Here is a 14,396-nt window from a genome sequence, read left to right on the forward strand (position 1 = left end):
AACCATTGCCCGGATGTAAAAGCCACAGGTGTACGTACACGTTAACTGGCTTAACTCTCACGAATCGACCGCAAAATCTACCGTTCGTTTTCGCAACTTCACAAGGATAGGTTCAATTCGAACGGTTCTGAGGTTACGTTTACAAATCAATTCCGTTAAAAGGAAACTGGGGAAGGTCTCAACGAAGGCATTCTTAGAACATTTTCACCCTCGGAATTAGCAAGACAGCAAGCATTGTTCCTCTTCGAGCAAACGCAAGTGCCTGCAAAAAGCAGCGTTCAACTTTCAAAGAGTACTTTGCACTAGCAAGATGGCCGGTATTTCATTGATTTTTTTAGATGGGAGGGGGGGTGAGGAGGGTGGTACCGGCAACATCCGGGGAAGGCAAGCAGGAAGGGTATGGGACAAGGGATCGAGAAGTTCTCACTCTCTGTCCCACCCCGACTCTCCCTTTCCTACTAATACGGCCGATGTGACGTCTCGAGAAAACGTTCTGTTTCTTTTTGTAATCTATGACTTTCACCTGAAAAAAAGGCAATTTGTATTTTTTTTTTAATTTTTAATCTCCCTTTTTATATTTAACAGAAAAATATTGCAGGCAATATGAGGTTAGTGAAGCTGCTATTGAAACTATAGTACATATAATGATGTTGCGTTTCGGTCAGCTTTGCGGAGCAATCTAAACAGTTCTCAAACCTAATATCTGATTACGGCGTGTAGTTTATGGCTTATTTTGAGCATCGCGGCCTCTTCTTACGATTTCTCTCCTTTGTCTCAAGAGAGATAAAAACGATATCTCACCACCGAAGACGCCAGACTATCTTCCCAATGACGAAAACTACGACCATGACAGAAATGAATGTTTTGAATGAAGAGAATGATGATCAAAACCCATCAAAACTCTTTACGAGCCGACCGAGACCTTCCAATTTACGCACTTCGCCTCGTGCGACCCACCAGGCGTAAAATGTGGTTTCATTAAAGGCGAAGCAATAAGACTGCTTAGAACTAACTCTTCAAGAAAAAATTTGAAGAGGACCTTTTGAAATTCAAACAACACTTGAAAGCAAGAGGGTACCCAGAAAACATCATAGAAAGGTCTCTGTCAGGGGTCAACTTTGTCTCTGGACAATCGGCTCTTACACATACACAAAAGCCAAAAGATCACGGACGTTTATTGATTTGTCACAACGTACCACTCGGCCGTTTAAAAATTTAAAACAAATATTGATGGAATATTGGAGTCTGATACACAATAAGCCCTTGCTGTAAACAAGTTTCACAAAACCTCCAATCATCTCCTACAAAAAGAGGGGAAAATCCCTTAAAGACATGTTTGTAATAGCAAAAATATAATTTGAAGGCGATAATGCGACGCGACCACAAAGCCACATGGGGAGCGCTTGTCGGTCTGTCTTTACCTTTATTCTCATAATTTGTTAATGAACTAATGAAATGGTAAGCCTGGAAAAATGCCCAAGACCACTCAGAGATTGAAAGTGCCCTTTATCTCAGTGCCAGCCTGGAAATTTAATTCGTTTGTGTGCACTTTACTAATTACAATGATGTTGTTTGGTTCACGAAATTCAGAATGTCTGTTACTTACTTTGTCGCATGTGGGCAAGAAAATTTTTAATAACAGAGAATTTCCGCCGGATTTCATCTCTGAAAAGGTCCTTTCCTTTCTGTTATTCTGTTATTGTTGAGAAGAGGGACAATCCGTATCAGAAGAAGAGGAAAGAATAGTTTTAAATTGAGTTTTGTGGTCCTTTCCCCATAATTTTCTTCCGATTTTTTTTTGCAACTGAAATTGATCGCTTCCCTGATCATGACTTCCACTCAACTAACTCACTTGATTTCTTGTTTACAGAGGCGTCAAAATTTGCATCGATTTGTAAGATGATTAAATCAAAATGCAAATGTATTTTCGGTAAATATCTACTGTCATCACTTTGTCGCGCATCGTGGCGCGTTTTGCGGGTTATAATGGAGATCTTGGCGAGCTAAAATGTATTTCAGCCCGCTTGCACTTCGAGTAAATGTTCAAACCGTTTTTGTTTTTGTTTTTTTTATTATTTGATCAGTGCCCTCTAAAGTGATAGTAATAGAAATTTATGTTTTTGTACATAAATCTGTTCTGGGCCCCTGTCAAAGTTCATTCTAGCCATCGCTTTGTGACTAAAACTGAAATGATTGTGAGTCGTGCTCAAATCATATTAATGCCCGCGAGTATGCAGTCTATTGATTTATTATTTTCCTTTTAAGAAATTCCTTCCATATTGGGCACGCGGTCCTCAGAAAAATCGGATTTTAGAATCACCAATTATTCTTAGCATGTCATAATATCTACCACACTGGCGCCTTACGACTTATAATAATTACGAGCCAGTTTTTCCGGATTTGGATCTGCTTCAAGTGTTTACCGGTATTGTTGTATAAGAGCGAATCTACGAGGGGCTTCGTCACGGTTTGTGTTGCGCATGCGTAATCGATCGGCGTGCTCGAAGAACGTCATAGCTTTTATATCTGTCACTAAAAAGAGTGTATGACAAATGACTACTTACCGTGGTTTGCGACTCCAAACTAATAAATCGTTCGACTGGATTGTCTACAGGTTTGCTGAATATTGGTCTTTAATTGGACGCTGCCATCGTGAAGGGTACCTTAGTAACTTGGCCGTACCAACAAAACCACAACGCGTGAACCAGAAGCAGTTGCGGCTTTGGTATTCGGAAAAAACATCATCATTTGAGTCGAGAGTGACTTTTTTGTAGCTCTTAATTGTTCAAAAAAACTGGCTGGCTGCTGGAAAAGTGGAAAGAGGATCAAGACTCTATTACATCACAAGCGAACGGCTGAGGCAACCTCGATCCCAGGGTTCGCTCTCTTCTTCTTCTTCTTTAGGGAGGAAGATAGACTACTCTGAGACCTTGGTAATTTAGTATTATCAACTGAGTTGATAACGTGAATTGGCTAACGTTAAAATCTGAGTTTAAAAGCTTACGTTTCGGGCGTTAATCCTTCTTCAGAGCGATTGGTAGGGTGTGGGTTGTGTGTGTGTTTATCTGCAGAAAATGGAGCTACGTTATTGGTGGGAATGTGGTGACGAGAAAATAAGAATAAATTATTTGAATAAAAAGCGCTTGTTAATACCGTGGGAACTAAGGGCGCCGATTTGAGAGATAAATTAATGTTCTAGAGTTTTGCGGCTTGGCGAACTTCTTAGATGTAGGGAAAGGCCGCAAACTGTCATATGCTGCTTAGAATGGTTAGCGACTGGTTTGGATGCGTCCTTGACATTTCTTTCTACGTCGCGAAGGTGTTCTCGGAATCTGTCGCCTAGTCGTCTTCTTGTTTCACCAATGCACAATTTTTTGCAATAAGCGCAAGTTATGAAGTAGATGACATTGGTGGAGGTGCACCTGAAGTGATCAGTGATCTAAATGGATCTATTTGGTGCCGACATTCGTAGAGAGATCGTAAAGAATTTATTGAAATCGAGACAAATCATACAGTTTCAATAGCATACTTCTCCAATAATCATTTATATTTCTTCTTCCCTCATTATTACCTTTCTGGTGCTTTTCTGTCTTAGTAAAGCAATATTTAGTAGTTCCCTGTAAATTGAAGGTAATATTGACAATATTGGGCGTCGAAAACATAGACTTAGAATATCATGACTTAGCTGCTATCTTCAATCCGCTCTACCGATTATCACAAAAATATATCGCTCACACATAAACTCAAATATGACTTAACACGCTCCACATGATGAACTGAGTTTTAATCGAAAAACTTCGAAAAGATTATCAGATTCGAGGTAAATACGTTTACACTAGAATAAAACAAAAAATAAAAAACGTTTTTGGTAAGTTTATATAAAAATAGAGATTTTGAATGCTTCAAATTGTACGCATTGTTCTCAACCTTTTGCTAGCAGAGCACTCAAATGGGAAGGCGTCTTAGCAGAAGTTTTTCTAACCCTAGTTATACACCTTGTTAAGAGGGTCTCAATGGGGATAACCGTAAGCCATAAAACGACCAAAACTTTGGCCAAGAGGCGTAAAAATTGACAAACATCAACGGTTAGTAATAAAAAATGTTAACCGTAAAAATTGTCTTTTCAACGATTTGTCATATTGATAATGTTAAAATCGAATAATGTTTCATATACATTGTATTTCTCTACATATAGTAATATTGTTACTGAAGTAGTAAAGTGCATTTGTCCATTAGAATTCTTAAACAACCCCAACTACTTTCTATATATATAGGTATATGTATGTATCAAAACTAACGGTCGTAAATATGTTTTGGAAAAATAAAATTACTGTCTTGTTAAAATAACTCAAATAAATCTTTAATATTTCTGCTCGTCTTTAGTCCGAACTCTTCAGCAAAATCAGTGCAAACGGGAAAATCAGGGATATCGTCTAGGATTACTTTCGACACTTAAATTGAAAAATCCTTTTTCTTTAGGCTGATACGCCTTAGGACAACGGGTACTGCTGAAACAAATGAACTGCATCATCCATTTGCAGGCATGCAACGGATATTTCTTGCACTTTGGTAAAGACTCCAGACGCCGTCATCATGGTAAAAGACTCGAGAACAATCAGAGTTAACGGCTAAAACCTCTGCTCCCCGCACTTGAGGAGTCTTGTCCAGGAGTGAGCGCACAAGTACGACACCTCCGTATGCACAGCGATCGATGTTGAGGTAGTAATGCACCCCTTTAATAAAGAAAACGTGAAATATGAAATAATCTTTCACAAGGATATTTTTGAGGAGGGGTTCTGGTCGGTCAGTCTATACAAAATGGCGTGCGTGTGTTTAATTTTGGACTTATAATCGTTGACGAAACGCATTTGATTTCTCCGAGCTTTCATATACTCTGCAGACCAACTGACTCAGGGTAAGGTAATAATCCCGCTTGAATACTGGGACTACAAACCTTTCATTAGATGTGATGTAACATATTTGTCAATAGAATAATTCAACGAAATCATGCATCTGGGAGCACTTTATTCCTGCTGTTTTATTTCATTTTTTATTTTCTTCATACAAAGTAAATTCGTTTTCGTGCAATTCAGCCCTTTGAAAAGAGGCTTTATCTATTTCATGCTGTTGTTTTCTGCAGCAATTTTTGTCCGAATGTCAAATATAATCTGAGATTCCAAAGGTTTAGTTTAAATACGTGCTGCGATTGTTCTAGAAATCTTGCACCATCGTCTCTATCGATCAGAAAGATGGAAATCAACTGAGTGGACTTTTTCCCGCGTTTGAGTCCTTTTACTTATCTTAACTCCGATTCTTATCGGCTCTTCGCAATAATTTTCCCTTTTCTGATTAGACGTTGTGAATTCTTTGATTAGTGCGCTTTTCGATTGAGCGCCGTAAAACCAGAACCAAAGTATTTAAAAAGGCCAATCACAACAAAGGAAAAATCACAAGGAGCCAATGAGAAATCAAGGTAAAAATAACTACACTTCCTGAAGCGCGGGAAAACACGGGTGACCAAGTCGTGATTTAGTTTTAAATCTGATTGGTTAAGAAAGTGACGCGAGTTTCCAAGACAACTTACTGAGAAAGGTATCCCGTATTACTTTCGATGCTTACTCGAAAACTGTTCCAAGGTTGCCAAAAACGTAATTGAAAATCACTGAGGTTGTTAGCATGCTGTTGGCTGCGAAGTTAATAAAAATAAATACCTGGCTCATCATGAGGACGGATCTTAAGGTTCAATTTCTTTCTTAAAGCCTCCCAGCTGAACTCAATTCCATTCACTGACGGTGTCTGTTAAGATGTAACAATAAGAGTAATAGTTATGTAAACGAGCTCCTCTTAATAAATAAAACGTCTTGTAACGAAACTGTTCTGAATCAACAGAATGTAAAGTCTGACTGTGACAGTTAATTGTTACACTTAAATAACAATCCATTCATATTTATTTCATTGGCTGATTTAACCAGTTGATAACAGTAATCTCTGTTTGCAAGCTAAAGGCTTCAGAAAAACAATAGCATTTTAACTTCACCTTTGAATTTCACATCATTGTCTATTGACAAAGAATTCAATTTAATTAGGTTAATCAGACCTTAGTATTTTGAAGAAGTCAGTTACAGGATAATACCTGTTGTTCTTATTGAGTAAATAAGTTATTTGTGGAATCTTCTACAAAATTTCCAATCAGTTTCTCTCCTTTAGTTTACTCTTACAGTCAACCATAAGAGTTTCAGTAACTTTTACCCTGACTGAGTGGGCCTGGGAAAGGGTTTGTAGGGTGAAACCCAAACACAAGAGCTGGCTGAGTTTTAAGAACAGAGGAGGAATTATCTTATCCTGAACACTTAGTTTACCTGATGATCATTTGTCTTGAAAACGAAAGACAAAGTGTGGCCTTGAATGCTTTCCCTTCTACAATGCCAATAACGAAGCTTAGATCCTGGAGTATAATACTCATATAGGAGAATCATGACAATACTCAGAACTAATGTTACAGGGATTTTCCAATGGAGTCCTGAAATAGCAAAAAGTGAATCAACAAGATTTGAGGATTTATTTTTGCACTGAATACCACATATAAGTTACAATAGTAACATAGATGTACTTACACTTCTAAAAGTACCATATTACATGACAATACTGGCATTTTTTCAGAAGCATGTATTGTTATTTACAGAACGTTATGATCATCCAAATTACCTACAGAACATAGCATTACTCAATAGCCAAATATATAACTGAAAGGTGAAGTCTACACTCAAGCCATGTTGCCCATCCAACCAGACCTTTATCATAGTTTCAGTAGCATGAAGCAACAAAGAGTAATTTACTACTCCCCTTTGGATGAATACCAGCCATTGCAAGGTTACCCCCCAGAATTTCATCAGGCTTCCCTGACAGTTCCCCAGGACCCATTTAAACTCCTGGGTGGAAAGAGTCTTGACCAAAAACACAACACAATGACCCCTCCAGGTCAAAGGGATGTTTAAAAACTTGCTCTTCTTCTACACTAAAACAATTTCAAAAATTATCAATGACATTGACTAATTTTCAATCATAAATTTACCACTTGTGAGCCAATTGTTTCCTTCTGAAGTCAACTTTTCCATTCCTTGAGACAAACCAGCAACTTTCCCTTCCAAAACCTCTTGTTGACATTGAAGACCTTTGTGTTTCTCTTCGTAACTATCTTTAACATGCTGTATGAGAGATGCATTTGATGATGCTATCATTTCATTTTCCACTAGAGTTTCTTTCATCCTCAACTGATCCTCTTTAAGGACACTGAGGCCACTTTCTAAGGCCACATGGCTAGCTTCAAGTCGCTTGATGTCAAGTTCAAAAAGTTGTGTCAAACTTTGCAGATTCTTTCTTAGTCCCTCGTGATCCTGCACCCAAGTTTCCTTATTTTTTTCAACAGATATAACCAATGTTGCCATTTCCTCTTGTACAAGTTTCAGCACATCATCATTAACAGGTTGTCCAAAGCACATGTTTGTTCCTATTATTGTATTTGAAATGATAAATAAGGTGTTACCATCTCATGAATATTAAGCAATTATTGGATGAGGTTGAGCATGATATCATGAATTATCAATGCCATGGTTGGAGTTATCTACCAAAACCAAAAGCTGAGGCAGATAAAACAGAAAGGAGGTTGAAAATTCATAACATCATGCAAAAACTGAATTCAAAAATTGTTTTACTATGATACATTTTTTTGACAATCTACGAAATAACACACTTTTCTGTGAGTTTACAAAAGGTTACAAACAGTTCTACACTGACTAGAGGTTGGGAAACTAGGCAGACTTTGAACTCAACATGATAACCCAATATCTGCTGCAGATTTTGGGTTATCATGTCAACTTCAAATGCTATTGCACATTGACTGGGTGCTCTCAACCAATCAGAGTTTTCATAGTAAGTCTAATAGTACTTGTTAGAACCCCCTATTAGTCTAGTGATAGTGACATTAAAAAGCTGATCTCAAATACTGCAAATTACAAAAATGAATAGGAGGGTTATAAAATAAATAAACCCCCTTCTGGCTTGCTGATATTGATCAGTCAAATTTCACATTTGCCCCAAAAGCTTTACTTTTCAGCCAAATATTTACTTCTTGGACGATATCTCAGCCTCAGGAGACATACCATCTTCATGAAAGGGATTATTTACTAAATATCATTGTCTAGTGGTTAACCCTAGTAACCCTAAGATTGACCAGCATCTAATTTCTCCATTTAGTAATAATAATGCTGAATCATTCATAACAATCATGAGAATAAAGGAAATGATCACCACCCTGAGAAGCTTTGAATGTTAAATGAATTCTTGCTGTCAGTGCCAAAGGAAATGCACAATGAATATTATGGAGAATATGGAGACTGATATAAGAGTGTAAAGGGTTAACCAATTGAAGACATATAACAGTCTAAAGTGCACTCCTAATTATGGAATTTGCTTAAACCTTTAACTCCCATGAGTGACCAAGACAGAATTTCTCCTTATATTATCAATACAATATCAACCAGATAAATGATGAGAATTAAGAAAAATTTCAATTTGGGGATAATTGGCTGATTCAATACTAAATTCTCTGAGCTAACATGATAAGAATTGTATGGTCAACAGAAAGGAGAAATACAAATTGGATCTGGGAGTTAAAGGGTTAAGGTTGAGTGGGGACTGGGTTTAGTCAAAAATGTATCAATAACATTCAATGGTTAAATGTCATCAAATAGAAGGCTATTAAATGGTATTCTTTTGATTTGTAGCTGTATCAGGGCTATTCTGACTTATAAAAAGGGCTAACTTCTTCAATAGACTTTCAGAACTGAAGGTAATTTTTTTAAAAAATATATAGATTTAAAAACACTTGAGGATCAAAATGACAAAAATAGTTATAAAACACTGTTATTGAAAAATATTGGAGTTCATAAATTATCCCTAAAAGCCAAAGGCTGAGGCAAACAATTTGTGTGCCCTCGGACCTAACAACTCCCAAAATTTTGTCAAATACAGTCTGCTAAGTGTTAATTATTAGCCAAAGAGTACTTTACAAACATTATTCAACTAAAATGTTCCTTGATGTCACTTACCTCTGTTTCTCCACTCTTGCAAGTCCTTCAAAACATCTTTTCTCGATGCTTCAGGAAGGTTCAGTCTTGTGATCAATTTTTCCATAAGCTGAAAACAGTTCTGGTAATAAGCTTCAGTCCAAGTTGCAAACTTACAATGGCCCCATTCATTACGAACCAAATCACGTACATCACTTGCAATAATATCAATTCTATCATAAACAAAGTTTGGTGCTACACATAAAATAGAGAGTGCTGCAGATGAATCCAATGTTTCATCAAAACCTGTGAAACTAGACATGAATGGCTTCACAAACAGTTTAGCTAATGACAGTTCATCTTTAACACAGTAATCATAGCTGTGATAAAATGATTGTGTTGCATTGTTGTTGATGTTCACATAATTAAGGCGCACAGTAGAAGGTGGAAGTCTTTTAAGATAAGAAGACAATGTTTGTGAATGAATGCATGTTGGTCAGGAAGAACCATGTTCTGATACAACTGATGCATTTCTTGCCCAATAACCCCCCTCATTGCAGGTGTAAGAACTTTTGAAAGGCAAATTCCAACCACAAGCCATTGCTTTTCCTCAGCCTTCAGCATATCCATGGTTTACCAACTCAGTGTTCTCTGCAAGAAACATTTAAGCAGATCTGATTAAATTTAAGTTTTTTTCCCTCAGATTCTTGTACTCTCACATTTTCATAGCAACTTTCACTTGAAATATTTCTAATGATCATTCTTACTCATACTTTTTCTAGACATGAGTCAAAACATCTGCTGGTACCCAGGGTAGAAAAAGCCTAGTCAAGTCAGTCTTGACTACGAGTTTGTTATTTTACTTGATTACTTTTTGTAACTTGATAGTTCATTTTGTAAAGCTCTTAGGTGGTACTTAGGTGTAGGTGGTTTTAGGTGGTTTTAGGTTGTTCCATGTTTTAGTACTTACCAACCTGACTCTGTTTAAGACAAAATCCAGCCATCATAGTGTTTTCAACTCAGAAGGTGAAGTTAAGCTGTGTCTAACTTATTTGAACAGTAATTAAAATCCATTTTTTTTCCCATCACATGCACATACTGGACACCCCCATTATCACACCTTAACTGAGGTGACTCCCAGTTCAGGAGGACCCTCTGTTGAAGATGTTATATGGTAAACTTGCATGCTCTGATAAAACCTCAAGATACCCAAGCCATACCCTGCTTGCTGCATATTCCAGGTTATTCCACATACTAAATAAAAAGCCCAACCCTACTGGAATGAGATGCCAAAGTGACAAGAAAGTCCTAGTCTACGTGTAGCCGTACCCTCCCCCGCCAAGGCATTGCGTTACTCCTTAGCGGAGAAGGTGCGGCTACACGTAGGCTAAGAAAGTTCATGATTTGGATCTTATACTGGGCCACCAAACAGCCTTGTTCATTCTATCTGCGACTCCCTTTCCCCTTTTTTTTCTTCATTTATTGTGTTCTCTACCAGACAGATTATTCCTTTGAATATCGTTCGTTTCTCTTTTTGACCCTCACATTATTGGAGTTGTCCATCACCTTCTGACACACTTCACTACTCCGGTTAATTTTCCAAAGTAGACATTATAGACCGTGTACAAGGCTACGCTGGCGATAATTGAATAACAAGCCCTTAATACTCTCTCTCCTCCAAGAATAAAAATAAAGGCAGTTTACCTGCGCCCGTAACATAGAAATCGCCAAACAGCAAAGATCCGTTAATTAATAATAGAGTTCCTCGATCCAACAGGCTCTCGAAAACCTCGAGAGTCGCGTCTCGGTGTGTTTCTTTAGTTGGTTATTGACTGCTATTCTCAGGCAGAAAAGTCAGACTTTCCATGTGTGGTTTCAATTTTTATTAGAAGTTATTGAAATATTTACGCTCTTCATTGGAAATACCAACCTCTTGGATCAACCTTGACTCCTATCGATCTCAATTCAACAGGTCTTCAATTCCAGTTTATTGCTTGATATAAGAGAAAGCGAGGGCTTGGGTCGGCTCTTGCAAAGACTAGGAAATCCTGACCGAATGTTTCCTTTTAAAAACAGCTGGCGTTTAAGACAAATACGTCATATTTTTGATCTGTGAATGATTACAAGTAAGGGACTTGTCAGAAATTAGCAGGGGGGGAGGGGGGGTGGGAATTTTAAATTTGGGTTCAGAAATTAGGTGACCCATCCCTGTAATGGGAGTGAAATTTGCTAACCCTCCCCTTGAGCTTGGCCTAAAATATCATGACCCTCCCCCTCTTGTATAAATGATAAAATCTAGTTCTTGCAATACACTAGGGTGCGTCAGTATTATGAAAACTCAAAATATATTTCTAATCTGTTCTTTGTCATGCTACATACATACATTTTTGATGACAGCATTAAGAGTCCGACTGATCACTCGACTCTCCTATTTCTCCCAATACAAAGTCTTCATCACTAGAACAAGTGGGTAATGCCTCATCCCCTTCATCTACCTCACATTCATCATGATCATCCACCTCTTCCACACTGAGGGAGCATTGTTTGTTTGTTTTTGTGCTCTCAGCAAATGACCGTAAGTGATCCATAATAGCATTGACTTTCTGTGGCTTGTTTTTACCCTTCACTGCAAGCAAATTATGTTTGCAGTGAAGGGATATCCAATATGCCTTTGAAAAGGGATTGTTCACCAAAGAATCACAGGACATTATCAAGCAATATCTACGCTTCAAGTTAAATGAAAATCATGATGACGATGAAAGTGATTGTATCAATGCTGATGAGATAAATGATGATGATCAAGATTCTCACAGCAGCATTGATGGTGATGCTGAAGACAGTGATGAATAGGATAGCCAGAACTCTACTAACATTATTAATAACAACATTATTCATAATTTCAATAAGACTATATAGCATTGTTATAAATGAAAAGTACATGTTTGTTAAATTCTTGCTATAGTACTTCACAGTTTATATCCATAACGTTCCGTAAACCGTTGTATTTTTCTCTTTTTTTTGCCAAATAAAGAACTTCCTTTTTCTTCTGTGGGTGAACCTCTACATGATCACGGGCATATATTTGCATGACCCTCCCCCTATTAACTGCCCATTTTTCATGACCCTCCCTTTTCTGAGGCTCAAAAAGTTGTGACCCCCCCTCTGTTTCCACCCCCCCTCCCCCCCTGCTAATTTCTGACAAGTCCCTAACAGTCAATGTAATTTCTTTAGACCGCATTTCACCAATGAGTATAAATTCGTTAGATATTTACTTCTTTGTTTGTTTATTTATCTGTTTTTTTCAATTTTCGCTTCCGTCTCGCTGTTGCAGGAAGGAACAAGAGATCATGGTCATTATGAACATCTCTTGGAAGGAAAATTATTGTGAAAATGATCATGATTATTATGAACATCTCTTGGAAGGAAACATCACTCTAACAATGTGCAAGTTTTCTTTTCATTTTCCAAGTAATTTACTTGGAATAATGAAGTTTGGTTGGGATGGGTGGGTCGCCAAGGCCCTTAACTCATGTCCATTATATAGTAAAGGGTCCCTGTTGTGACATATCGACTCCAGGCCGCAAGCCACCGGCTCCACACCAAGACTTATAGTCCAGAAAGGCACCCTGTACAAGAGATGAAACAGTGAACGACGTTTCTACACACGTACTTGTTCAGGTTAAATGACTTTGTGCCCCCACTCCCCACGGGATTTCTACGAAAACATTGAAGTCACTTACGAAAATAGTTGCATTGTGCAAACATCATTGTTTAATTGAAATTGCTTTTTGCTTTTCTTTAGAACAGTGGCTTTCGCTGGAAACCGGCATCTCCTAGGATAAGATGATACACCTTCCAGGTATAAGTCAAATCAGTATACGATAAAACAGTGGATAGCGTAAAAAGTGTTTCCTTACTCGGAACTGGTTAGATCAAATCAATCAATCAGTCAATCAATACACTTTATTTACCCTCGAATTTACTGTGTAGCCCTCGGGTGCTAATATCTTCGAGCAAACTAAATTAATAAATAATTATAATAAAAAGATTAATTCTATAACAAATAGGATAACTAACTACCTAGAAAACTAACTAGCAAATTATCTTGATGTAGAAAGGTTTGCAGTTCCTTCCCTTTTAAGTAAATTATTGTACCAAGTAGATAACAGTCGTCGAAAAGAAGTCAAATCAGAAATAGTGCGGTGATGGTCAGGAAGAGAATTCCAAGATATTGCTGCTAAGTAACTAAAGGAATTGACACCATAAGAAGTGGTCAATGGTTTAGGCAAACAGAGTATATTATGTCCTCTTAAAAAATAGGTGCTAGAGCGCAAGCGAAACATATCTTTTAAATATCTTGGATAATCAGAAAAATTTAGACATTTAAAAATAGTAAGAATCATGTTTTGTAAACGCTTGTCCTTAAGGTTTACAGTTCCTGCCCTTTTAAGTAAATTATTGTATTCAGAGTTAAAATCCTTGAAAATAAATCGAATACGTTTGTTTAAAAGATCCAATTTATCAGAATCTTGCTTACTAGAGAAATGCCACACCATAGAACAATAATGAAAGTGAAGAAGTATAAATGCCTTATAAAGACGTAGCATGGTTTCAGTAGACATCAGTTTGCCGAACCTTGTCATAACGCTAAACTGATTGTTTACCTTTTTACATATAGAGGACACATGTTGCTTAAACGTAAGATCTTTATCAATTGTAACGCCAAAAAGTTCCACTGAGTCATTTACTGAGAAATTAAACTGATGATCAGTTTTTCCTAGTATCATCCCTTAGTGTTTGCTGGGATTTGTTATCATTCCATTGATCTCATACCAGGCATTTGCTGAGCTTACCTCACGCGAGATACGCCTTTCCAAAGATACCGGATCCGTATCGGCAGTGTAGAGTTGACCATCATCTGCATACATATTTAATTGTACAGTTTTAATTTGAAGGAATAAATCATTTATGAAAATATTAAAAAACATTTGTCCAAGAACACTGCCTTGAGGTACTCCTCGCCTGACTTCTTGCCAATCAGAGCTTGTATCACCTACTTTCACCCGCTGCATCCTACCGTGTAAGTAATCTTTAAGAAGCATACAACTTCTTCTGTTGACACTATAAGCCTTCAGCTTAGCCAGCAAAAGTCCATGCGGTATGGTGTCAAAAGGCTTAGATAAATCCATTGATATCACTACAACAATTTGTTTGTTATCCAGACTACGCTTCCAATCTTCTGTTAACCTCATTAACGAGGTTTCACAGCTATAGTGTCTCCTATACGCTGAGATGTAGTCAGACAATAGTTCAGTGTAGAACTGGTCTAGG

The 14,396-nt window shown here is 37.5% G+C and overlaps 1 pseudogene; it reads right to left on the reverse strand.

Annotated features, from left to right (window-relative positions):
* Window positions 1–4,336: 4,336 nt before the first annotated feature.
* LOC131775579 (uncharacterized) lies at window positions 4,337–11,051 on the reverse strand (annotated as a pseudogene).
* Between the last annotated feature and the right edge of the window lie 3,345 nt (window positions 11,052–14,396).

This window comes from Pocillopora verrucosa, chromosome 4 (genome assembly GCF_036669915.1).
Source record: "Pocillopora verrucosa isolate sample1 chromosome 4, ASM3666991v2, whole genome shotgun sequence".
Lineage (NCBI taxonomy): Eukaryota > Metazoa > Cnidaria > Anthozoa > Scleractinia > Pocilloporidae > Pocillopora > Pocillopora verrucosa.